This window comes from Mauremys mutica, chromosome 1 (assembly GCF_020497125.1).
Source record: "Mauremys mutica isolate MM-2020 ecotype Southern chromosome 1, ASM2049712v1, whole genome shotgun sequence".
NCBI classification, from domain to species: Eukaryota; Metazoa; Chordata; order Testudines; family Geoemydidae; genus Mauremys; species Mauremys mutica.
This window is the reverse complement of record NC_059072.1, coordinates 29344787-29371377: the sequence shown is the minus strand read 5'-3', so window position 1 is coordinate 29371377 and position 26591 is coordinate 29344787. Positions and strand designations below refer to the sequence as shown.

The 26591-nt window shown below is 45.8% G+C and overlaps 1 long non-coding RNA gene across 2 annotated transcripts in view; it reads right to left on the bottom strand.

The window, feature by feature from the left end:
• LOC123377377 overlaps positions 1–26591 on the bottom strand; it is a 46451-nt gene that overhangs the window by 3094 nt on the left and 16766 nt on the right. For both annotated transcript variants that reach the window (XR_006582192.1, XR_006582190.1), the window contains 2 exons: positions 23030–23140; positions 7147–7236 (listed from right to left, as the gene is read on the bottom strand). This is a non-coding gene — a long non-coding RNA (uncharacterized LOC123377377). The remainder of the gene's footprint in view (positions 1–7146; positions 7237–23029; positions 23141–26591) is intronic.

Here is a 26591-nt window from a genome sequence, read left to right as displayed (position 1 = left end):
GTTTTACAGTCTGGCTGAGAGTCACATCTGACTGCGGAGTTGGGGTGCAGGGACCTCCAGCTGCCCCAGGACCCCGCCTGGGCGGACTCACAGCGGAAAGTGCATGGTGTGGAAGGGCATGCTGAATGCTCTGAGGTCAGACCCAGGAAGGTGTAAGCTTCTTGCCCTGGAGACAGTCTGCTCAGAGAGGAGGCTCCCCCAGAGTCCTGACTGGCTTTGAAGGAGTGGTTCCAGAGCATCCCAGCATCCCCTTCCACCCCATGCACTTCCCAGAAGTCCGCACAGGCACTAACACTCCCTCCTCTGGCCTTTGTCAAGAAGGCTAACAGCATTTTGGGCTGTATAAGTAGGGGCATTACCAGCAGATTGAGGGACATGATCATTCTCCTCTATTCAACACTGGTGAGGCCTCATCTAGAGTACTATGTGCAGTTTTGGGCCCCACATTGCAAGAAGGATGTGGAAAAATTGGAAAATCCAGTGGAGGGCAACAAAAATGATTAGGGGGCTGGAGCACATGACTTCTGAGGAGAGGCTGAGGGAACTGGGATGGTTTAGTCTGCAGAAGAGAAGAATGAGGGAGGATTTGATAGCTGCTTTCAACTACCTGATATGGGGTTACAAAGAGGATGGATCTAGACTGTTCTCAGTGGTAGCAGAGGACAGAACAAGGAGTAATGATCTCAAGTTGCAGTGGGGGAGGTTTAGGTTGGATATTAAGAAAAACTTTTTCACTAGGAGGGTGGTGAAACACTGGAATGGGTTACCTAGGGAGGTGGTGGAATCTCCTTCCTTAGAGGTTTTTAAGGCCCGGCTTGACAAAGCCCTGGCTGGGATGATTTAGTTGGGAATTGGTCCTGCTTTGAGCATGAGGTTGGACTAGATGACCTCCTGAGGCCCCTTCCAACCCTGATATTCTATGATACTCTAAACTGACCACCAAATTTAAGTTGTGTGTTTTTCCTGTCAGGTGAGGACTCTGGGGCAGGGCTGGGGATAAGGAACTTGGGGTGCAGACAGGCTGCCCAGGGCTAGGGCTAAAGAGGACTCCCTTCCACCCTCCCTGGCAGCAGCAAGCTCCAGGGGAGGGACCCCTCCTCTCCCCCGCAGTTCACTGCACATGCTCCTAGGGTCCCTCTCAGGTCCAGAAAGCCCACTCGCCTCCCCTATGGTGGGTACCGAGGGGGGAGGTTGCCATCACGTGTGGCCTCCCCTGCTGCCACCCCTCACCATAGCCTCACTGGGGATGGGGCTGCCCCTTGCCCAGCATGGTGCAGGAGTGGGGACTGCAGGGTGGTAGCTGGGGAGGGGCAGAGTATCACAAAATTCACCCAAGCCCCAGCTGCACAGGTCTAGGAAGCTCCCCTCCCCAGTGGTGTAGCCAGGTTCTAACATCAGGGGGAGCGAACACATAAAAAAAGATGCCAGCCAACATATCCAATTACTAATCAGGTAGTTCTATAACAGGCTATAACAGGCTGCCCTGGACCCCATCACCCCTGAAGCACAAGGTAGGCGTAGGCACCACCATGTTGTGCAACAAACACTTGACAAAATTACTGGACTTAGTGATGGACAATGCGGGCAGGTGGGTATTATGTCATTCAATCATTCAACCCATAAAATTGCACACATTTTGCCTCAGTGAAATTAAATATCCAGAGAATTACTGGGCCTGTGATGATGATGACCAGGGCTTGTTCACCTGTGGCTCCCCCTCCCTGTGCTGTGGAGGCACAGCCAGGCAGGTCTGCATCTGCAAGCAGGCACCCTGCCTCAGGTGCAGCTCCCATGGGCCCTGCTAGCCAATAGACTGGGAGCCTCCCGGCCAATGGAATGGGCTGGGCTGGGGGGCGGAAGGCAAAGGGGGAGATTGTAGGGAGCTTTGGAGGAGGGGAGGCAGTGGGGGAGGGGAGTGGGCTGGCACAAAGGGGAGGGCTCTCTGGAGAGGAGTGACAGGGACACAGGGGTCATTGGGAGTCTCTCGAGGGGGCAGAGGGTTGTGTGGGTCTCTGTGGGGCAGGGGGCTGTGATGGGCGGAGCCAGCTGCAACCTGGGTCTGCTCTGCAGGGGGTGTTGCTATAGTCCCCTCAGGAAGCCCCCCCCGTCCTGTGTATTTTATACCAGCCCCGGGGTGCCCATTGCTGCTCCTTTCCCCGCCCACGGCTCCATCTGTCTGTCCCCACAACCCCCCAGCTGTGTCCTGGTGTGTGTCTGTCCCACAACCCCCTGGCTGTGTCCTTGTGTCTGTCTGTCCCACAACCCCCGGCTGTGTCTGTCTGTCTGCCCCCACCACCCCCGGCTGTGTGTGTCTGTCCCACAACCCCCTGGCTGTGTCCTTGTGTCTGTCTGTCCCACAACCCCTGGCTGTGTCTGTCTGTCTGCCCCCACCACCCCCGGCTGTGTGTGTCTGTCCCACAACCCCCTGGCTGTGTCCTTGTGTCTGTCTGTCCCACAACCCCCCGGCTGTGTCCGTGTGTCTGGCTGCCCCCACCACCCCCAGCTGTGTGTGTCTGTCCCAGAACCCCGCAGCTGTGTCTGTTTGTCCCCCCCCCGGCAATGTCCTTGTGTCTGTCTGTCCCACAACCCCTGGCTGTGTCCGTGTGTCTGGCTGCCCCCACCACCCCCAGCTGTGTGTGTCTGTCCCCCCCGCTTTGTGTGTCTGTCCCACAACCCTCTGGCTGTGTCCTTGTGTCTGTCTGTCCCACAACCCCCGGCTGTGTCTGTCTGTCTGCCCCCACCACCCCCGGCTGTGTCTGTCTGTCCCACAACCCCCAGCTGTGTCTGTTTGTCCCCACCAACCTCTCCTCCCCGGCTGTGTCTCTGTATCTGGCTGCCCCCACAGCTCACCGGCTGAGTCTGTCTGACAGGCACAGACCCTGCTGCTCGCTCTGCCCAGGGCTCAGCCGCTGCCTGTGGCTTGCTCTCCCTCCCTGCTGTGGAGGCGTGGCCAGGCAGCTCCGGCACCGCCCCCGGCAGCTCCCATTGGCTGGGGTTCCCGGCCAATGAGCTGTGAGCCAAGTCGGGGCTGGGGCCTCTCCCGGGAGCTGTCGCTGAGGTGAGAGCGCCCGGCATTGCGACGCGGGGACCCCCGAAAGCACAGGGCCTGGGGCCCAAACATTGGTGGAGCTGGGCCCAGCTTCAGGATTATTGATGGAGCCTGGGCCCCACAGGCCCATAGAACTCGCCGCCTATGCATGGAGTAGCGTAACTTAGGTCGACTTACCCTGGTAGTGAAGACAAGCCCATAGGGATTTTAGCTTAAGTGCACCAATTGACAAAAGTGACAAAAAACACCCAAACTACACATAGAGTTCCATATTCTCTTCATTTTGAGAAATAAAGTTTGTTCATTTTGCAAATCTAAGGTTTATAACAACATTTAACAAAGGCAAAACAAAACCCCACAACAGTCCGCAATCTCCTCCTGAAAGCCATCTGTATTCTTTCTGGAGGCTACATCACCACCCAAAATGAAGATTCTACACTTAGAATATGGCAGGCAATTTTGTTGATGTAGGAGTCAATAGAATTGGGCTCTCCCCCATAGCACTGCCGGAGCCTAGTTCCAGTGGCATATACAAATTGCTTAAGACACACAGTCACTGTAGAACCAATACAATTAACAGAAACAAAATGACGTTTTCCCAGGTAAACATACATGATGGACCAACAGGGCGCTAATGTGGGTGGTGACATTTTACAGAGTTACTTCTCTAACTTTTAACTGAAGCTGCACTTTAGGATAGTGGCAGAATTCTCTCAGCTTCTCAGAACTTAAGAGTTTGATTTTTTTAGGTCAAGGCTGAGTGTTGGCAGGGGTTCACGTGTGTTAGCAATGTCTATGAAATTGTATGTGACCATATCTTTCTCTCATTGAGTATGTGTTAATGTAGAAATAATAAGGTATTACTCGTCCTGAGCTGGGAGGAAGAAAAGAGGCAAATATGCTCAATGCTTGGTTGAAGGTGAGGGGAGAGGGGAAAAGCAATCTTGTACACAAAAAACTAAGTTAAAGTAACAATAAGGTTGTAAAGTCAAACACTCAAGAAGTTAGGAATTCAGAATTCCTGTGCAACCTTAATTTGGCTCCCTTGTGTGCATGCACATTATGACAAGGTGTTTACTTACATGATCACATATACTATTTGTTCCAAAGAGCCCCTGCGCCTCAGCCAGTGCTCAGGATGGACAGTCAATGTGCAGCTATTCAGTATTTTGCTTTTATTCTCATTCAATATGTTCTTTTAACAGTTGTGTTTGTGCGTGCAATTTCTTTTTTAAAAAAGACAACCAAACCCAAATGCCATCATGTGGCATCATATTGACACCCACATGGTTCCAACCCTGCTGATGAACCTTTAGATCCATCACACACATCTCTGTCACTTGAGCTAATAGAGTAACTCATAGAAGTAATAGGATGTCATCCTCAATGTGGATCGGCATGGGTGTGGGGGAATGAGACACACACTTAGCCAGGGGGGTTCACAGATATTGCTGATGGCAGAGGAATGGTGAGACTCAGGAATCCTGGTTGCCATTCTTGGTTTTGGAAGAGACTATACTGTAAGGAGCATTAAGACCTTTCTGCCTGTTCTCTCCTGCCCCCTTCCCCAAACTTGACTCCTTCAGCCTCATCCTCTTCAACGTGTCACAATCCTGTCTCTTCCCCACCCCTGGGCTGGGCTCCTTGTCCCAGTCCAACTCTCCACTTCTCAGGCTTCTCATCCCAGTCTCCTTGTTCAGTCTCCCCCCGTTATCTCCCCATCCAAATCCTAGGGCAGGTCTACACTTTACAGGGCTAAATTGACCCAAGTTATGCAACTCCAGCTATGTGAACCTTAGGTTGACTTATTGCAGTGTCTACACCGTGCGGGGTTGACGGGAGAAACTTTCCCATCGACTTGCTTTATGCTTCTTGTTCCAGTGGAGTACTGGAGTCGATGGGAGAGCAATCGGTGGGCAATTTAGCGGGTCTTCGCTGTGCATCGATCCCCTGGTAAGTGGAGACAAGCCCCCAGTCTCCTCTCCTCACTCACAGTCTTATTCAGGGGCGGCTCCAGGCACCAGCACGCCAAGTGCGTGCCTGGGGGGCAAGCCACGGGGGGCACTCTGCCGGTTGCCACGAGGGTGGCAGGCAGGTTGCCTTCGGCGGCATGCCTGCGGAGGGTCTGCTGGTCCCGCGGCTTCGGCAGACCTCCCGCAGGCGAGCCGCCGAAGGCATCCTGCCTGCCGTGCTTGGGGCAGCAAAATACGTAGAGCCGCCCCATGTCTTATTGCCCAACCAATCTCCCCAGCTCCCAGTCATTTTCCCTCTCCCCACCCTCAGTTCTGTCAGACACCTTGCACCACTCTACTCTTTTCCCTCCCTCCCCCACTCCTTTTTGCTGCTCTTGTCCTCTCTGTATTTAACTCAGGTGGCTTCCTCTTCATGTTCCCTGTGCAGCAGTAAAACTGTGTTTCTGGGTCTGTGTGATGGCACAGGAGAAGCTAGCTACCCGTATTCAGTTCTAGTGCCCAGCCTGAGGCAGCAGGGAGCTGCAATTACAGAGAAAATCCAGCTTCCACCCTAAAGCTCTGGGCTGGAATATGTTCAGTCACTCTTGGGGGGTTGCATATGCATAGTCTCGTCACTACCGGTGCTCTGAGGGGCTGCAGCATGCTCAGGGAAGACAGAATCTTCAGATGTTTTAGCTGTCACATGTGAATATTTTTTAAAGGTTTGCAATTTAGTCAAATTTGCACCAATTTTTCTCAACAGCACAGGTACATTCCTGACACAAAAGCCATCGGCTGACAAATTTCCAGTTACTGCTCCAAAGCACAGGGGCACTAGAGCTTCTCAAAGAAAAGCTCTCCAGAATTTTGTTAATACTGTAAAACAATGTATTTTCCACAACTTTGTTCTTGGAAACAGCTGAACCATTTTGGCTGAAAAACTTTCAAAAAAAATATATCCCGAGGCAGACACCTGGAATAGAAAATTTCATCCCATACAATTAAAGTTTGACAACTTTTAATCAACTGAAAACAGGGTATTACATGGGAAGGGTCTGGCAATCTTAACAGGCAGTGCTACCAGCCCCAACTACGTTTTTATAGTGTTTCAATGGCTCTGAACCCCTAAGCCCAATAAAAATCCATGAAATGATTTTTAAAAGTGTTATTCAGCTTTTGCCAGTTAGATTTCCTGTTAACATATTGCACATCACTCAGTTTGAACAGTGTGTTTAGATTGACGTGTTTGTAGTCTCTTGCTTCCTGGTTCTTGAGCTTTAACAATGCTGCAGCATTTGGACTGCAAACATCAGAGGAATGTTTAAAACCATAAAACAAAAACCAACCTCAAACTCTCCCTTTCATTGTAATTTCCATTACCTTCTTGAAGCTCTCAGCCTCAGTCCTTGAGTGAAGGACTTCACATGAATCCTGAACTCAACCCCAAAGCTATAGCACATCAGCCTAGAAATCTGATGATGCCACCTTTCCTTTTCTTACTTCAGAAAAATACTACCCAGCTTTGCCACAAGATTCCTGCAAGAAGGCTGAATTCTACCAGGTATTTTTATTACCATAATAAGAACATAAGAAAGGTCCATCCAGCCCAGTATCCTGTCTGCTGACAGTGGCCAATGCCAGGTGCCCCAGAGGGAGTGAACCTAACAGGTAATGATAAAGTGATCTCTCTCCTGCCATCCATCTCCACCCTCTGACAAACGGAGACTAGGAACACCATTCCTTACCCTTAATCTGTTATAGTCCTAGCTTTAACAACCTCCTCTGGCAAGGAGTTTCACAGGTTGACTGTGCGCTGTGTGAAGAAGAACTTCCTTTTATTTGTTTTAAATCTGCTGCCCATTAATTTCATTTGGTGGCCCCTAGTTCTTATATTATGGGAACAAGTAAATAACCTTTCCTTATTCACTTTCTCCACACCACTCATGATTTTATATACCTCTATCCGATCCCACCTTAGTCTCCTCTTTTCCAAGCTGAAAAATCCTTCAGGGAGTAATTTCCATTGTAACATATACTGAAGGATTTAATAAATTCTCTAGCTCTTGGAAAATAAACATCCAACGTGTAATTTTGTCAGTACAATTTCAGAACATTCTGCTCATGCAGTGAACCACAACCACCTACCTGCAGCCGTTCATGTTCTTTCATAAGGTGATCATATTCTCTTTTAAGGCCTTCAGATTGCTTTTTAACTGCAGTCACTTCATTTGTTGCCTTGGAAAGGGTATAAGATATAGAAGTGAATTTATCAAAACATTTTAGTCACTGCATTTTGATATGAAGAAACCTCTATGCAATAATGCTATAGGTGTCCAAGAGTAAATTTTCAATTCTATCTTTAACAGCATGTGCCCAGAAATATACGTCCCAATTCTGATCTCGCATTGGTCTATGTCTATTGACTTAAAAAACTTTAAGGGTCTGATTCTGATCTCACATTGGTATAAATATGAAGTATTGCCATTGTATTTTAAACAATCACAGGTAAGTAGATATTTGGTACTTAAGTAGTTTGTGAGAGCTATTACTTGTAGAAAATGAAATTCAAAAGTATTACACTGGAAAGTTTCAGAAGAAGTTAATATTGTTTAATATATTGTATGAGTTTCTATTCCCTTTCCTTTATAGATTTGGTCAGAAAAGAAATACACTTATAAACAGCTGATGACCTTTTAAAGAATTGCACCATCTACTGAACTGTATGGTTGTCTAATTCTTGATATGATCAGCTTTGTGTCTTACATTACATTTAGTTTTTGTGTCCAAACCTGGACAGTGTGAAATGATTTGAGCCAAAGATTTAATAATTTAGGGCAGCTATTTTGGAGATTTGTTGTTACATTCAACCAAGATGTGTCAGAATGTAGGAAAGGGCTAGAGAGCTATATTCACTCTCCCTCATGTCATTCTACAACCAGAAGCCTATTTGTACCTAGCAGTCTCAAGAATATGAAAAGGTGACTTCCTGTTGTTAGACCACAGTTTTCCAACAAAGTATAGTGATTTTTTTTGTCCCCCCATTTTAGGAGCAGAATAATTGTTGCAATTGCCTTTGCCTATTAGGGCTGCCATTACTGCCCAAGACAATTTCCCAGTCACCTATTTGCTTTTTAGTTCACCTGTTTCATTCTGGAGAACTGTCACTGTAGTGCCAAATAGTGCTATAGGAGGGTTTAAGATCTGTTTGAATGTTATTTCTATTGGAGACAGCGTGTTTTGCACGCCTATCCAGTTTTCCATGTGCAGAAATGTCTTATTTAATGGTACCCAGAAGTCAAATTGTTCAAATAATTTAAATGTTTGGTACTTGAGAAGATGTTCTATGTGTTGCAGTATCTTTTCTGTCCATTTGCTTTTTGGAGTAAAATCTAATTTGTCATATAATTCACTTACCTTTGATAAGAAAATATGTATGTTACATATAGTCAGATTTCACCAATCATTTTTCATTTGTAAAAAATGGCATTCTGAAGTGTCTCAAACTGATTTTTTTTAAATGTAGGCCAGTTTGATTTATATTTCTGTTCCCAGAATTAGGGACTGCATATCTACTGGAGGTTCAACTGTGCAGTAAGATCTGATTACTATATGATAGCCAAAGTTTAGACAAATGTGACATGTTTCAGGTGTTGGGAGTTTGAATTATTTTAAATACCTACTGGATTTATGCTCATGAAAGTAACCAGCTTGATAATATACACCACCACTTGTCTACCTAGATGTTACATCAAGCATCTTAAATGCAAGTATTTGCAAGCCTTACTTTTGCAAATAGTCTACCCTATTGATCTTAATTGGACTACTTAGCAAATAAGTCTTGCAGGACCAGGTGCTATATTCCCTAGCAACATATTCATTTTCATTTTAGTAATGTGTTAGACCTTTCCTAAGCAAAAATGTTATCAAGTAACTAAAGTGATGTGAAAGTCCTTTATGCTGTGGCAGATCGCTCCAAAACCAGGCTCCTTTTGACATAAGAACATAACTAAGGAATGAAATGGGATTTCAGAAGGGCAAAGCAGTTTTGTCCTTGGAATTCAAAAACATTTTAATTAGGAATGAAACAATTTCCCCCCACTCCTTCTCTTTCTCTATGGGAGCTCCAAGCTCCTTTTTAGTCCTGCTGTATATCACACAACAGTTGAGGCCCTTCAGTACAGGCATCAGCCTTATGGCTAAGAAGTGCTGAACAGGACTTTTTAAAGCTCATCAACAGGGCAAAAAATGCCATTGTTGGGTGATAAAGAGCACTCCATTTTCACTGTTCTACACCTACAAATTAGATTGGCCTAGCTACATTGCTGAGGGCTATGAAAAATTTTGTTCCCTGTGTGACATAGTTAGGTTCGCCTAACTTGCATATGCAAGTAGGCGATCAGAAGAATTCTTCCATTGACCTAGCTATCACCTCTCCAAGAGGTGGATCATCTATATCAAAAGAAAAAAAAACACTTCCATCAACATAGGAAGCATCTACACTACAGCTGCAGTGCCATAGCTGTCCCACTATAGTCACTGTAGTGTAGACATTGTCTTAGTGTGCTGCCTATATAGTACGTCCTAGTATAGGTAGCAAGAGACAAACTCCAAATTAGATCACCCACATTGCAATATGGGCTATTAACCATTAGCCTAAGAGGTTAACCCACAAAGCTATTTTTAAAAGCAAGTAACAAAATGTAAAAGGTGATTTTTTTTTAAATTACCTTTGTTGCTTGCCTTCCCTCAACCCCCATCAGTGTCCTTAGACTATGAACTACTCAAGATAGTGACCATTCCTTCTTTAGTCTCCAGAACATGCCTAATTTATGATTGCATCTGCAATTTGCTAAGATGCTGTTCTCAGCAGACATGGAACAAAGCATAGGTGCTTAATGAAGAGAAGGAACAAGGGAACTAGTCTGAAACAGGGGCAATACTTATTATACTATTACTTTGACTGCTCCTCTGTTGAAACCATCATCCATACCTCATTTCTTTATGCCTCACTTCTGGAATTTCCTTTTCTATGCCTTCCCAAGACCTAGGTCTCCAGACTCCAGCATATGAAGATACTATTTACCTTCACATATACCCAAAGAAGGATGATTGCATCATCCACATTTTTTAGGCATTCCACTAGGTGTTCATTTGACAATTTAGTTCAAAATCAATCTTATTTTTTAAATTTTCCATGGTCTTTCTTTTTTAAAAATGTTCGTAGCCTTACCTCATAGAACTGGGATGAAAAGCTGACTGCATGGAAGTCAATGGCAAAACTCCAACTGACTTCAATGGAGCCACTCCCCCTCTCTGCTAGTCTTGCACTGGCCTCCTCTCATCCTTTAATACCATCTTGCCAGCATTAATATAAGAACCTTCTCCTCCACAACTCCCATCATTTGGAACAGCCAGCCATTCTGCACATCTGACAAGTGGACTCTCCATTATATTTACAATCTTAGCTGAACTTTTCTTCCTTTCTTATATTACTTAATTTTCTCTTCTGCTACTGATATATCTGACACTCACACATGTGGGAATCAAATCAATAAGTGTTACTCTTTATAAAATAAGTTTTTAATATTTACATTGCAGATAAAAGTAAACATATGTTCTCTTTCCCCTTTTCACTTTCAAGTTCCTCTCTATGCTGTATAGAAAACTAAAAAGGAAACATGCTCCAGGATTTAATAGTTTTTCTTCATACTTAGGGATTTCACAATCTAATGCCATTGCACTATTTTTCATACAATATTTTGGTAACTTGATCTAATAGTAGCTAGTGGGCTGTTTTACAAGAAGCTGAACACTGCTTTGGTTGTAAGTAAAAACACCCATATCTCTAAACATGAACAAAATGTCTAAAGATATCTGTAGATCAACAAAGCAAACAACTCACTGCACTGTCTCAGTGTTTTGACCACAATGGACTCATGACAGGAATACCTCACTCAATCCTAGCTGAAGGAAACCAAAGGCCAGGTTGTCCCTTCCACCTCTGTGGGGAAATGAGGACAACCCCGTTGATCCCTGCTGGGGACTACAGATTGAGAAGAATTGTGCTGCCTTTGCAGAGTTATTTCCCGACCACCTTTTCTGAACACCTCCCTGTGAGCCACACATTACAGTCCAATCAACCCTATGGTAAATCCCCACCTACAGTAATAATGTCTGAATCATTAACTTAGCTGCACTGGACATCCTCATGCTCTACAATATGAATTTTATGACAATATCATTGAATAAATACATTTAACCAGAATAAAACAGAAAATGTGCACAATGTAGCTAAGATTACACTGTGATTTTGCATGTTAGGATTGTGTTACCTTAATACAAGTTTTTCATTTAATTTCCAATTAATTTTTTTTAAAAGGGAAAAAGCCCAAAGAAAAATCCTTATGGCAACATAAAGGATAAAGGCACTTAGAATCTATGCATCTATAAGGCCAGAAGGGACCATAATGATCATCTAGTCTAGCTTCCTGTCTAAACACAGGCCATAGAACTTCCCCAAAATAAATCCTAGAGCATATCTTTTAGAAAAACATCCAGCCTTGATTTAAAAATGACCAGCATATGCCACACAACCCTTGGTAAATTCTTCCAATAGTTAATTACTCTTACCATTAAAAATATAAGCCTTATTTCCTGTCTGAATCTGTCCAGGTGCAACTTCCAGCCACTGGATTATATTATATCTTTCTCTGCTTGACTGAAGAACCCATGATTAAATATTTGTTCTCCACATTTATATTTGTAGAGTGTAATCAAGTTACCCCTTAACCTTCTCTTTGTCAAGTTAAACAGATGGAGCTCCTTCACACTATCACTATAAGGCAGGTTTTCTAATCCTTTATCGTTCTTGTGGTTCTTCTCTGAACCTACTCCAATTTATCAACATATTTCTTGTATTGTGGGCAGGAGAACTGGACACAGTATTCCAGCAAGGTCGCACCAGTGCCAAATTCAGAGGTAAAATAACCTCTCTATACCTACTCAAGATTCTCCTGTTTATGCATCCCAAGATCACATTAGCTCTTTTGGCCACAGCATCACACTGGGAGTTCGTGTTCACCTGATTATCCACTACAACCTCCAATTTTTTTTCAGAATCACTGATTCCTAGGATAGATTTCCCCATCCTGCAAGTATGGTCTTCATTCTTTGTTAACAGATGCATACATTTAAGCTGTATTTAAACAGTTTGCTTGTGCCCAGTTTACCAAGTGATCCAGATTGCTTTGTATCAGTGACTTGTCCTCTCCATTATTTAAAACTCCCCTGATTTTTGTATCATCTGCAAACTCTATCAGTGATGATTTTATGTTTTCTTCCAGGACATTGATAAAAATATTAAATAGAAGAAAGAACTGACCTTTATGGAAGCAAACCTGCTCAATAATGATTCCCTGTTTAGTAGTCTCAAAATGTAACTATGAGCCAGTTTTCAATCTATTTAATGTGTGCTAATATTATATTATTCTAGTTTTTTAATCAAAATGTTATGCAGTACCAAGTCAAATGCCTTACAGAAGCACAAGTATATTATGTCAACACTATTACCTTTATCAACCAAACTTGTAACCTCATAAAAAACAGATATTAAGTTAGTTTGACAAGATCTATTTTCCATAAACCATGTTGATTTGCATTAATTACATTACCTTCCTTTAGTTCTTTATTAATTGAGTCCTGTACTAGCTGCTCCATTATCTTGACCGAGACTGATGTCAGGCTGACAGGTCTATAATTACCTAGGTCATCCTGTTCACCTTTTTAAAAAATTGGCAAACTAGCTGTCTTCCAGTCTTTTGGAACTTCCCCAGTGCTCCAAGACTTATTGAAAATCAACATTAACAGTCCAGAGAGCTCCGCAGCCAGTTCTTTAAAACTCTTGAATGCAAGTCACCTGGACCTGCTGATTTTAAAGTATCTGATTTTAGCAGCTTCTGTTTAACATCCTCCAGAGATATTAGTGAAATGGAAAGTGTGTTATCACCATATGATGAGACTGTATCATCTGTTTTACCCCAAATAATCAACAGAAATATTTACTGAAGACCTCTACATTTTCTGCATTATTTCTGATAATTCTACCATTGCCATTTAGTAATGGACCAACACCATTGTCAGGATTTTTTTTGTTCCTAATATATTTTAAAAAATCCTTATTGTCCTTATGAACTTATGAAAATACTTATGTTTCACCGGTGACCAACCACATGCTTTGAAAAGTGTAGATTTCAGAACATGTTCAGCACCTCCCACTCTCATTGAAGTCTTTGTACCCAACTCCCAGCCTTAAAAACTCAAACTGGGCAAGAGTAGGATGCTCTTGCCTGGGCCACAGAAGAGGAGTGGAATTGTTCTAAGAGGGCTTCTCCACCCTAATAACTGGAAAAGCTGCAATGTTCCTACCACATACTCCTCTCTGCAGAAGTGGCGGACCAGATCATCACAGCAACTCTTAGGCCTTTCCCCTGCTCAAACTATTAATCCTCTACTGGGGAAATGGTTTTGCTACCAGATAAGTTTTAATTATTGCATGAATTATCAGTGTTGGTTGCAAGGTAATTTCTTTTTAAAATGGCTAATACTTTGCTCTTGCGTAGTTTGAAAGATTATGTGAAGGGCCACTTTCTTTAGAGAATCTCAAAGTGTATTTGCAAAACATTTTCCAGGCAAAGAAAATAAGGCACAAACAGGCTAAGTGATTTGTCCAAGATAACAGCAAGCCAGTTGTAAAGCTGGGAGTAATACTCAGATCTCCTGACTCTCAGTACTGTGCTCTAATCAGAAACACATCCTTCAGAAACGTTAATTCTTCATTAAAAACTAATTCACTTGGCTCCTCTCCTCACAGCATTTTCACTGTTTTTACATTGAGTGAGCAATTCCAAGCAATTGGATAAAATGTTTATCAAATTCAAATTAAGTTTGTCCCTTGCATAACATCTTAACATGGTGCTTAAGTAGATTTGCAAGCCCTACAAAAGCCCTCCTCACCAGGGTTAATGATATCACTTTGAAAAAATATAACCAGAAATACTCAGCTATGACATGTACTTCATTGCACAGGATGCCTCTTAATAAAGTTAGTCTAGAGCAGGGGTGGGCAAACTATGGCCCGCGGGCCACATCCAGCCCGCGGGACTGACCTGCCCGGCCCTTGAACACCTGGTTGGGGAGATTAGACCCTGGCCCCTCCCCTGCTGTGCCTCCTCCCCTGCAGCCAAATCGCAGCACAGGCAGCGTGGTACTGTGTCTGGTTCTGGCCAGGCGGCGTGGCTGCCAGACATGCTGCTCTGAGAGGCATGGTAAGGGGGCGGGGAGTAGGGGGATTGGATAAGGAGCAAGGGGTCCCGGGGGACAGTCAGGGGACAGGGAGCGGTTGGATGGGGTGGAGGTTCTGGGGGTGGTGGTGGTCAGGGGATGGGGGGAGGGGTTGGATAAGCGTGGGAGTCCCAGGAGGCCTGTCAGGGGGCGGGCTGTGTGGATAGGGGGTGGGGCAGTCAGGGAGCGGGGGTGGGGGATTGGATATGGCGCAGGGGGTCCCAGGAGGGGGTGGTCAGGGGACAAGGAGCAGGGGGGGTTGGATGGTTTGGGAGTTCTGAGGGGGGCAGTCAGGGGGTGGGAAGTGGGAGGGGTCAGACAAGGGGTGGGGGCCAGGCTGTTTAGGGAGGCACAGCCTTCCCTACCCGGCTCTCCATACAGTTTTGCAACCCCGATGTGGCCCTCGGGCCAAAAAGTTTGCCCACCCCTGGTCTAGAGGTTAAAGCAAAAGGATGGGAGCATGGTAGGCTTGTCTTGTATATCTAGCTCTGCCAATAACTCAACATGTGACCTGACCTGGTCACTTAACCTTCTTGTATCTCAATTTCCCCATTTGTAGATGGAAAATGATATTTACTCACTTTTGTAAAATGTTTTGAGATCCTGTGAAGGTTTTCATGTAAAGGGCATTTTCACACATCCCTTCAGCCTGGTTCTCCCACACCCAGAGATGACCCGTGCCTGCCGACAGCGGGGGTGGGAAGGTACAGAGGGCAGCCAGCTTCAGCAGTATTACTGAGCGTGCTTAGTACAAGCCAAACAGCACATCTGGGGGGGACCCTGCAGACCCCCCCCCCATCGTCTCTGCCCCAGTCTCTTTAAAACAAAAACCTACATAATGCCCAAACTGAACTCTCACTGGTAGTGATAAAATTTATCAAATGCTTTCACACGTCCCTGTTTTTTGTTCAGACCTTTCAAATCTTGAACAATCTTGCATCAATTTATTTTAAATTAAAAAATGAATGAATGATTGTAATATTATAGGTCTTGAAACGGTGTGTGTTTTTTAAAACTAGATTGGCCAAAACCATCCCTTACCTCCCCCCATAAAACCTAGAGAACTAGCAACACAATGTTCTTGTTACACTTATTTTGTATACAAACCAAATCTGTTTAAAGAATCCAGGATCCTGTTTCAGCAGCATCTTTTTCCTTCCCACCCCCAGCCCATTATCAGCCTCTAAGAACTATTTTGAATACTTTTTAGTTCTGCGTGTGTGTGTGTGTGTAAATATAATGTGTTCAAAAGAACCTGAGGGTATGTCTACACTGCAGCTGGGAGGTGATATTCCCAGTGTGGGCAGACAGACTTGCGTTAGATCACCTTGAGCTAGTGTGTTAAAAATGTCTGCGTGGAGATTGCAATAAAGGAGGCAGCTTGGGCTAGCTGTCTGAGCTTGGACCCAGGGGGTCAGGCTGGCTTGGACACAGGCTGCCAGCCCAAGTCTCAGCCAGTGCTGCAATGTCCCCACTGCTACTTTTAGCACACTAGCTTGAACTGAGTTAGCCCGAGTCCCAGCTGCAGTGGAGACATACCCTGAGGGTATGTCTACACTACCCGCTGAATCGGCGGGTAGCGATCGATCTATCGGGGATCAATTTATCGCGTGAAGTGTAGATGCGATAAATCAATTCCCGATCGCTCTCTCGTCGACTGCTGAACTCCAGCAGTGCGAGAGACGGGGGAGCCACGACCGTCGATGCAGCACCGCGAGGACATGAAGTAAGTAATTTTAATTCGATCTCAGATACGTCGACTTCAGCTACGCGATTCTCGTGTAGACCAGGCCTAAATCTCATTTTCAAAAGTGACTTAAACTTAAGCTTCGAAGCACCAAATGCATTTATGAAAATTTTATCCATCATCAAGTTCAAAATTACCCACCCCCCACACACACACAAACTTTAAACATTTTGCAAAACATAAATGCCACATTAAACAACGAAAATGACAGACATGTTACCCCTTTTGCTTATTGTGGCTGGAAGGTTGGCAGGAAAAAAAAGAGAGACATGTCAGTGGGGTTCTGTGTCCTCTTATTTTGGATTTCTTATTCTGTGTAGTGGAACAGCTTTGATATGGATAGAGTCTGGTATGGAAGAAGGGTCATATTTAATTAAAATATATAGGAATGGAAGAGCAGAAGAGTTGTCATGCTCTCAGATACAGGCAGAACATTTGGTGCAAATCATGGAGTGGAGCATTATCATGAGATGTCCACATACTACTGAGGAATTTGGCAGAGATCTGTTCTGCTGCAATGCTTGATTAATACTTGTCAATCTTGTTGTTATGTGTAAATAAAGCTGTAGCTTTTACTAGATGTTAGTGCAGTGCCTGCAGAAGACAAGGTGAGTTGAGGAGGAAAAGGAGCAGGTCAATTCTGCTGTACTTCCCTCAGAAAAGGTCCCATGGTCATGAACAACAAATACTTCACATTTCAATAGTTCCCTAAAGTACAGGATCCATAAGTGAGAAAGGATAGATAAGACAAATGCCTGGTTAATATATAGACAAGGTGGATGAGGTTAATATATAGTCATTTAAATGTATTCAACTAGGCAAGACTTTTCTAATCCATCCATGAAAAGGATAGCTGAGAAAAGGAAAGTCCTGCAAATTAAACTCAGACCAGTTTATTTCATTGTGGGTTTTTAGACAATTTATGGCACTAGCAAAATAGTGTATTATGTTGTTTCAGTATGTAGGACTATTATGTTTACTATTGATTGAAATTTAGGAAACTAAAACACACCAAAGAAACTTCACATTTTCAGAAATAGCCTTGAGAAGTTCCCCTGCAAATTTGTATGTACAAGTTTTCCATAAGTAAAGTTGTCTACATGCAAAAGATAGTAAGTACAGTGCTAGCTGATAGGTTGAGAGCCCTTGAGAATTTAGATAAAATTTTTCCTATTATAAGCAATTATAGTCTTGAAATGTACCTGTGTGCAAAAGGAGAAATATTTTCTTATTTCTGGATTCATTTTTTTGGCTTTATACAGAAAATCATACCAGAAGATAGTCAGTCACTCGTGATCATCAGGTCTACATCACCACTACTAAATCCTGCCAGCACTCAGTCATTTTCAGATAGTAGTGAAACAGTCTTCATAATATGTATGTGCATCTATAAACTGCCATCTCAGAATTTCTCTCTAAGGACATGTAATTACATGTCCAGGTATGCTAAAAATGGACTTACGCTCTGAAAGTGCTAGCTAACCCACTGCTGGGTGCCTGTAAAGCCCTCAGTATGTGGGTCTGCAATAAAGAAAAATAAAAGCCCCCATTTCCTTCACTTCCATAGCATTGCTAAAAAGGAGGCCTAAATGGGGAAGGGAAAACCAGAACAAAACATAACAAAAAAAACCTGTCTGAAATCTTTGTCACCTCCTCTCCCACTTTTTCTCAGATTTAGGTAAACCCCTTATCTAGAATTCTGGCCTTGTCTTCTCTAGGAAAAATGGTGTGTTCTAAACTCACACACCAGTTTGTAGTTTTCATATGATTAAGAGACTGCTTCTCAGAGGGCCTCCAAAAAACACTCCTTCAGTATTTGGATCCCAGTAGAAAATTAAAAAATATCTCACATTGAACCCAAACCATAAAAGTTCACCTTTCCAATAAAGTTAATGTGTTGATCGGGATGCAAAATTCTATTATTAAAATGTCAAAGTGAAGGATTTTAGTTCTAAATGTAACTCTGACTGAAACTTTACGTACGGCAGCACTAGGGTGCCTTAATGTACTGCCACTGTTTAATGCAAATGAACCACTCACAGCATTCCAACATGTACAAAGTGTTTCATGAACAGCTTCATATTATAGCATGAGATGTCTGGTGTAATATGCTGTGTACACAGTTTATTTGCCATTCAAAGAGCAAAAACAGTCTTCTAAAGCAGTTGAATATTCCAGCCAAACCATACCGAATTTTACCAAAATAAGGCTAGGAAAAACCATAAAGGGTTTTTCCATTAATTTTGTTTGTGGTTTAGGCCTGTCATGATTAAGTAAAAGGAAACTTCAAAGAGACATTACTTTGCAACTATGCAAATACAAAGGAAGAAATGGAAGGTTTTCCAAAGATTTTTCAGTCATATGAGCTCACCGAAGCGCAACACAGATAAGCAAGATCAAAGTTGAGATTATTAAAAATAACGCATTGAAAAACTTGTTTTAATGCACTGGTCTTACTTTTAAAAACCATGAAGTTTCACATTCCACGGCTTAGTTTTAAGGAAGTTATATTCTGAAATTTCACAAGACATACCTCGATAACTTGATATAAAAATTGAAAAAAATATAGCCTGGATCAAACATGTGGGGTGTGCCCACACTTGCTTTTACATTCATGTTAAGCACCTCAAGTTAAGTAGCAATTAACCAATTCAAGGTTAAGAAAAAAAATCTAGTGTAGAGACATAGCCTGGCAGGGTGACCTTTATTATTTGTATTATCGTAGTGCCTAGGAGTCTCCCCATGGTTATTAACCAAATTTTAACCTTGTGCATATGACAGTGTCAGAAACTGATTCCTCACAATACAACTTCTTAAACTGAATTTGTAGAGACTTATTTTTGGTGCACTTTAGCTGAAGGACATCCCTCAAAACCCCCACAAAGACTGCAGCTGAGATGGCATGTGATAAACCTACTTTCACCCCAGCTTTCTATTACATTCCTGGCTAAAAAGCTTATTGTATATATTAAGGCTATCCCCTGCTAGTATAAATACACATATGCATTTACATTCTCCTTTCAATGAGCTTGTCACTTCAAAGGAAGCCTTTCTTCCCTTTCTGTAAGGAAACAGCAGGGGATAGAGAACCCACAATCAAACCTGCCTGGCAGGGTAAAGGAGACCCCCCTCCTTTCAAAATAATGGATTCTTGCTGTATTAATGCATCAAGCCCAACTAAAAACAGTTGTTCTGCAGTTTTAATTTGTCTTCAGGTTTAGAACTGACAACTATGTTCATTAAGCGTTTGGAGTTGCTATTCTTGCAGTTTAGTAGCAAAGGCACACTACTCTAGCCAGGGCACTGACCACTCTGTGATCTCATGAGTACTGCTACTTTATGGTGACAGCATTCTGTATATCGTCAAGGAAAAATATTTTTGGACTAGATTGTGTCTATTTGATCTTTACAAGGTCACAAGTGATGTTATCTAAAACATTAATTTCAGATGGGTGGGTGTCCATAAATGTCACACACCTTGAAAGATCCAAATAGGATATCTTCAAACAGGTAAAATCTGCTTTTATCTCAGTGTCAATTAACCAAGAAAGCAGTTCTGACAGCCTAAATCTTAAACACGGTAGCTGATAACATATGGTGTCATGCTACAAAGCACATCATTCCCCCCTTTAAAAAAAAAAAGAAAAAAAAGAAATGCAAATGTCTCTACAGTTAAAAAAGAAAAGAAAAGAAAAGAAAAATACACACACAGTCAGAACTCCAGTCACTGCTTACCTTGTATCTGTGGTTTAAAAAGTACACTGTACCGAATAAACTTTTCTTATACCATTCCTTTTTTGGTATGAAGAGGAAGATTATACATAGGCTTGAAAGGATTAGATTTGTATCAGTAAATATAAAGTTAATGTCAATTTCACTGGACACACACAAACTAATGAAAAATGTTTCCATTGATGCTAATCAAAATGTATAGATAGGCAAAGTAAGAAAAATGCTGCTTAAGAAATTAAGGATATTTTCTTTGTATATTTTGACATCTGATGTTGACAATTTGTGTTTTAAAGTTATAAAACTTTAACTTTTTGAATCTTGTAGTGAGGCAGTGTGGTTCCTGCCGCCGTGGAGAGAGACAAGTCCCTCCCAACACCAGAGTGGATGGAGCCAGGGAGCTCTAAGCCCGCCCCCCAGAGGGTCAGGCGCGGCTCTGGAAGTATAAAGGCCCGACCCCAGAGGTCACTGAGAGGGCAGCCACCGGGAAGGGAAACCCCAGCGGCCTGCGGTAAACCCAAGGACTGGCCCAACCTGTTCCGCGCCAGCTACCTGGAGGAGTTGCCGGGCCTGCCCCATGCCAGCTATCCCGAGGAACCCATGGTGCTGGACCCCCCTGAGGACACCACCCTGACCCAGGTACCTCAAGAGGGGGAGACTGGAAGTAGCCTAGGGGCAGCCAACTCTAGTCTAGCTGCAGCACTGCCAGAACCCGTGTCAGTGTGTTGCGGCCAGGATCCCTACTGACTCAGCAGCGAGTCTTCTGCCACTGCTAGATGCAGTGGAGTGGGAGGGCCTGCGTTCCCCCTGCAGCCCAACTCGCAGGTGGCAGTCTCCTCCTCTCCCTCCCCCTCGGCTTACTGTTATATACTGTTGGGACTGAGGGCCTAAGCGCCTCACTCACCATCGCTCCTCCCTGACCAAGGGTCTCGGCGGCCTGCAGTAAACCCAATTTGGAGCCAAGGGCCTGGGCTTACTGTTATATACTGTTGTTGCTCAGCCCCTGCCTGAGCGCCTGACTCACCACTGCCCCGCCCTGACGTAGGGCCTGGGCTGACTGTTATATACTGTGGTTGCTCAGCCTCTGCCCAAGGTTCTGAGCACCTGACTCACCACTGCCCCGCCCTGATGTGGGGCCTGGGCTGACTGTGTTTAGTTCTGCCCTCACAAAGGCCGCAGAAGAAGACTCCCGCAGCCGAACTAATTCCCCACAAGACATCTTCCCGAATTTAGTGAGGCAGTGTGGTTCCCCACCGCCCTGGAGAGAGACGAGCCCTGGCTAACCTCTCTACACGTGGTGAAGAACGTGGACACGATCCCTCGACTCCTGTGAGAAGCAGTCTGGGGGGAAGGGAGGGGGACGTACCCCAGAAAGAGCCATGGATATGGACAAACTTATCAAGCTCCTGACCGAGAGCTAGGAGTGACAGCAGGCGGCCCAGTTCGAGCTCCAGCAGCAGGCAGCCCGGCTCCAGCAGCAGCAGCATGTGGCCCAGCTCCAGCAACAGCAGCAGCAGCAGCAGCAGCTCATCCAGCAGCTGGGAGCAGATTAACAGCAGCTGATTCAGGACCTGGGGGTTCAGAACCAGGAACAGTGGTGGCAATGCCTGCAGCAGCTGGCGACGGCACTGCTGCGCTGCGCGGAGCCCCAACCAGGAGACACGGCCGGGTCACCCCGCACCAGTGCGCCGGTGCAGCTGACCAAGATGGGACCCAATGACGACTCCGAGCCTTTCTGGTAACTTTTGAAAGAGTGGTGCCAGTTGTAGGGTGGGCCCCTGACCAATGGGCCACTGGCCTGACCCCGTACTTAGCCGGGACAGCCCAAACAGCGTACAAATGGCTCTCTACAGAGGATGCAAGGGACTATAGCCAGGTAAAGGCAGTGATCCTAGACGCCTTGGATGTCAGCACGGAAACCTTTCGGCAGTGGTTCCAGAGCCAGACCTACCCCACAGACACCAAGAAATTGAAGACCTGGTCTTATATCTTAGCTGGAAATTATTCCCCCATGAGAAGAACTAGGCGCTAATAGCGAAAGAAGCACTCGCAGTGAAATGGGCCTGTGACGCCCTGCGGTACTATATCCGTGGGGGCCCATTTACACTAGACACGGACCATGCCCCACTCCAATGGTTAACCAGAATGAAAAACAACAACACTAGACGCCTTCGGCCTAGCTCGCGACTGGGAAACCCCAATTTGGAGCCAAGGGCCTGGGCTTACTGTTATATACTGTTGTTGCTCAGCCCCTGCCTGAGCGCCTGACTCACCATTGCCCCACCCTGATCTAGGGCCTGGACTGATTGTTATATACTGTGGTTGCTCAGCCCCTGCCTGAGGGCCTGACTCACCACTGCCCCGCCCTGACGTAGGGCCTGGGCTGACTGTTATATACTGACTCACGACTGCCCCGCCTGGCCCAGGGCCCAGGCTGACTGTGTTTAGTTCTACATTCACAAAGGCTGCAGAGGAAGACTCCCACGGCCAAACTAATTCCCCACAAGACATCTTCCCAAATTTAGTGAGGTGGTGTGGTTCCCCACTGCCCCGGAGAGAAATGAGCCCCAGCTAACCTCTCAACTTCTGCCATTACTGTCTAACCCCTCCATAATTTCCTACAAGTGAAAATTTAAATCCATAACAGAAAAATGCTTTAAAATTATCAATATTATTCACCAAAATTTTAAAAAAGTAAAGATTGCAATTCTGCCAAGCCTATTTATATATTACAAGACATGAAAGGTTATCTTGGTACCTGTAAATTGCATTCTTATACAGTATAACACTTTGATATCAAGACCTACCCCACTGAATTAAAACAGCTCAAGGCTATAATTCTAGTGCCTTAGTTACATTATAATTGTTTACAACATACAACTTTGCATAACATGTTTACTGTAAGAGAAAGTGACATTGACTGTACCTGAAATACTGGGCCAAAAGCACCTGCTTACAAAGGTCTCAAACTCCATTTAAGTAAGTGGAGTTCACCTGACCTACACCAGGGATTATTTGATCAAGTGAGCTAAAATTTTTCTTTCTTTTTTTTTTTTAAAGGAAATAAAATCAAAATTACTTGAATATATAAATATGATGAATCTGATATTTTTGCTAGGACATTTCTTAGACTATTGAATTTAAGGACCAAGTATTGAGCCATAGAAAGCCAAGTCATTCTCATTAAAAAGAAAGCAATTAAAAAAAAGTTACCATTCAAAGTTTTCTTTAATTCTGCTTTCAGTTTTTCAGTTTCTTTCCTCTGTTTTTTATTGTCTTCTTCTAGGGCCTGTTCATTTTGACACTTCCCTTTTTCTTCAATGCCTAGCCAAAAAAAAAAAAATATTGTGAGTATAGGTAGTATTAGTTTAAATTACTGCTAGACATTAATACAAATGACCAAACAACATTGGCCCTCATCCTACAATGTGCTGGATGCCTTCAATTCCCACTGACGTCAAAAAGAAGCTATAAAAGATTAGCACCTCTGGAAAAACCAACCAAACAGATGCATCCATAAATAGTCATAACATTTAAGGTTGAAAGGAACTGTAGTGAGGCGGTGGGATACCCCACAGCCCCACTGAGGGACGAACCTCCCCTGACACTAACGTGGGCGGAGCCACTGGGTCCTGCGCCCGCCCCTCAGAGGTCACGGTGCAGACCCGGAAGTATAAAAGCTCATCTGCAGAGCTCAGTTGAGAGCCAGCCGCCACAGAGACCAGACGTCTGTGGCCGAGCTCCCTCGGGGGAGACAGCAGAAGGCCGCGGCCAGCCTGAGGTCGCACCGCACCACACCGGGCCAGCCGAGCCTACTCCTCGCTCGTTACCCAGAGGAGGACTGGCCGAGCCTACCCCGCTCCAGCTACCCTGAGGACTGGCCGAGCCTACCCCGCTCCAGCTACCCTGAGGACTGGCCGAGCCTACCCCTTGCTCGTTACCCTGAGGAGGACTGGCCGAGACTACCCCGCTCCAGCTACCCCGAGGAGGAGCCAAGCCTGCCTCTTGCCCGCTACCCCGACGAGCAGCTGAGCCTACCATCCGCTACTTACCCAGAGGAACCGATGGTGTTTGAGACTGCCGGCGACTCTACGACTACTCAGGTACCCTACAAGGGGGAGTGTGGAAGTAGCCCGGGGGCAGCCGACCCCAGTCTGGCTGCAACACTGCCAGAGCCTATGTCAGTGTGTTGCGGCCAGGATCCCCACTGACAGCAGCGAGTCTTTGCCACTGCTAGGGCCCCGGGCTGGGACGCAGTGGAGTGGGAGGGCCTGCGTCCCCCCTGCCACCCAGTCCTTGGGTGGCAGACTCCCCTTTCTCCCTGGCCTGGAGAGGCTAGGACCTCCTGCTATTGAACTACTGACTCAGCCTCTGCCTAAGGGCCTGGGTCTCTGACTATTTGCTTGCTGCCCCGCCCTGACCCGGGGCCTGGGCTGACATTGAACTAGTGACTCAGCACCTGCTGAAAGGCCTGAGTCCCTGAACGCTTGCTTGCTGCCCCGCCCTGACCTAGGGCCTGGGCTGCTAACTGACTATTGACTCAGCTCCTGCCGAGAGGCCTGAGTCCCTGACCGTTTGCCTGCTGCCCCGCCCTGACCTAGGGCTAGGGCTGCTATTTTGCTTGTTGCCCCGCCCTGATCCAGGGCCTGGGCTGCTATTTGGACTCTTGACTCAGTCCCCGCTTAAAGGCCTGAGTCTCTGACTGTTTGCTGGCTGCCCTGCCCAGACCTAGGGCCTGGGCCGCCATTTGACTATTGACCAGGGCCAGCTCCAGACCCCAGCACGGCAAGCATGCGCGTGGGGCGGCCCTTTCCCGGGGGGGCGGCAGGCTGGGCCGGCGGACCTGCCGCAGTCATGCCTGCGGGAGGTCCACCGGAGCCCCGGGACGACCGGACCCGCTGCAGGCATGACTGCGGAGGGGGCACTCGTCCCGCGGCTCCAGTGGACCTCCCACAGGCATGACTGCGGACGGTTCGCTGGTCCTGCGGCTTGGCTGGACCTCCCGCAGGCATGCCTGCGGCAGCTCAAGCGGAGCCGCCGGACCTGCGAACCGTCCGCAGCTGCGGGAGGTCCAGCCGAGCCGCGCGACCAGCGGACCCTCCGCAGTCATGTCCGCGGGAGGTCCGCTGCTCCCGCGGCTCCGGGGCGCCTCCCGCGCATGACTGCTTGGGGTGGCCAAAAAGGTAGAGCCGCCCCTGCTATTGACTCAGCCCCCGCTCCAAGGGCCTGAGCCACTAACCGAGTGTGTGTTGTTCCCCACGACCGCAGAGCCATCGGCCGGCGAGCTAGAGCGAGGCGGTGGGATACCCCATAGCCCCGCTGAGGGACGAACCGCAGCCAAGCCGCACCACAGGCAGGGGCAGTTCCAGGCCCCAGCACGCCAAGCACGTGCTTGGGGCGGCATGCCACGGGGGGCGCTCTGCCGGTCGCTGGGAGGGCGGCAGGCGGCTCCAGTGGACCTCCCGCAGGTGTCCCTGCGGAGGGTCCGCTGGTCTCCCGGCTCCGGTGGACCTCCTGCAGGCGTCCCTGCGGAGGGTCCGCTGGTCCCGCGGCTTCGGTGGAACATCCGCAGGCACGCCTGCGGGAGATCCACTGGAGCCACGGGACCAGCGGACCCTCCGCAGGCACGTCTGCGGGAGGTCCACCGGAGCCGCGGGACCGGCGACCGGCAGAGCGCCCCCCGCGGCGTGCTGCCGTGCTTGGGGCGGCAAAATGGCTAGAGCCGCCCCTGACCACAGGAACCATTAGGATTGTTTATTATAACCTCCTTCATAACATAGGCCAAATAACTTCACCCAATAATTTCAGCATCAAACCCACAATGTGTCTAAACTATAGCATCTCTTTGAAAATAAAAGATCCAGTCTTGATTTAAAGACTGCAAGTGATAATCTACCACATCTCTTGGTAAGCTGCTCCAATGGTTAGCTACCTTCACTGTTAAATTGTGCCTTATTTCTACTCTGAATTTGTCCAGGGGTAGCTTCCAAACATTGGATCTCATTATTCCTTTTTCTGACAGATAAAATAGTAATCTATTATCAGAAATCGCTTCTCCTTGTAATACTTGTAGTTTGTGATCAAGTCATCTCTTAACCTTTTATATTAATAAGATGTTTAGGTACTTAAATACAACTTTATCTTATTTCCAGAAATGCTAAGCCCTGGAAGTCCCCACAAAAGCTGTAGTAGGCACTAAATAAAAGTTATGTACCTACTGTACTTGTTGTTATGAATCTTTATATTTCAAGCAATTTTATAACAGTTGTGCCTTAATTATAAAATGACAAAATATCCAGGATTAGTCACTGTTTCTTGTGACTCTTTTTCCTCATTTCTCCTACAACTTCCTTTCCCATGCGCCTACTCCTCCCTCCCCAGTATTCTCCCGTCAAAGAAATTCAATCCTCGGCTCATCTGACCTCCCACATCAAGCACATGAATGTGAACCATCCCATTTAAGGAGAGCAAGGGAAGAGGCAAGCTGAAGAAGAAAAGGAGCAACATACTTTCTTATGCAGAGCGACAAAGGGTGGAGGAGATAGGATACTGGACATACAAATCATTCAAAGGTAAAGAGGTAGATACAAGAGTCAGGTACATAGGAAAAAGGGCTGAACTCATGAGATCAAATGAGATTGCTCAGAGTATTCAGGAGAAAGAGCAAAGGCCCTTGATAAAAATCTTGGGACATCATCCAAGACGGGTGAAAGAGGAGCTACCAAATAAAATGTTGAAGGAGTAGTCAGTAATGTAAGAGATGGTGTGTTTGATT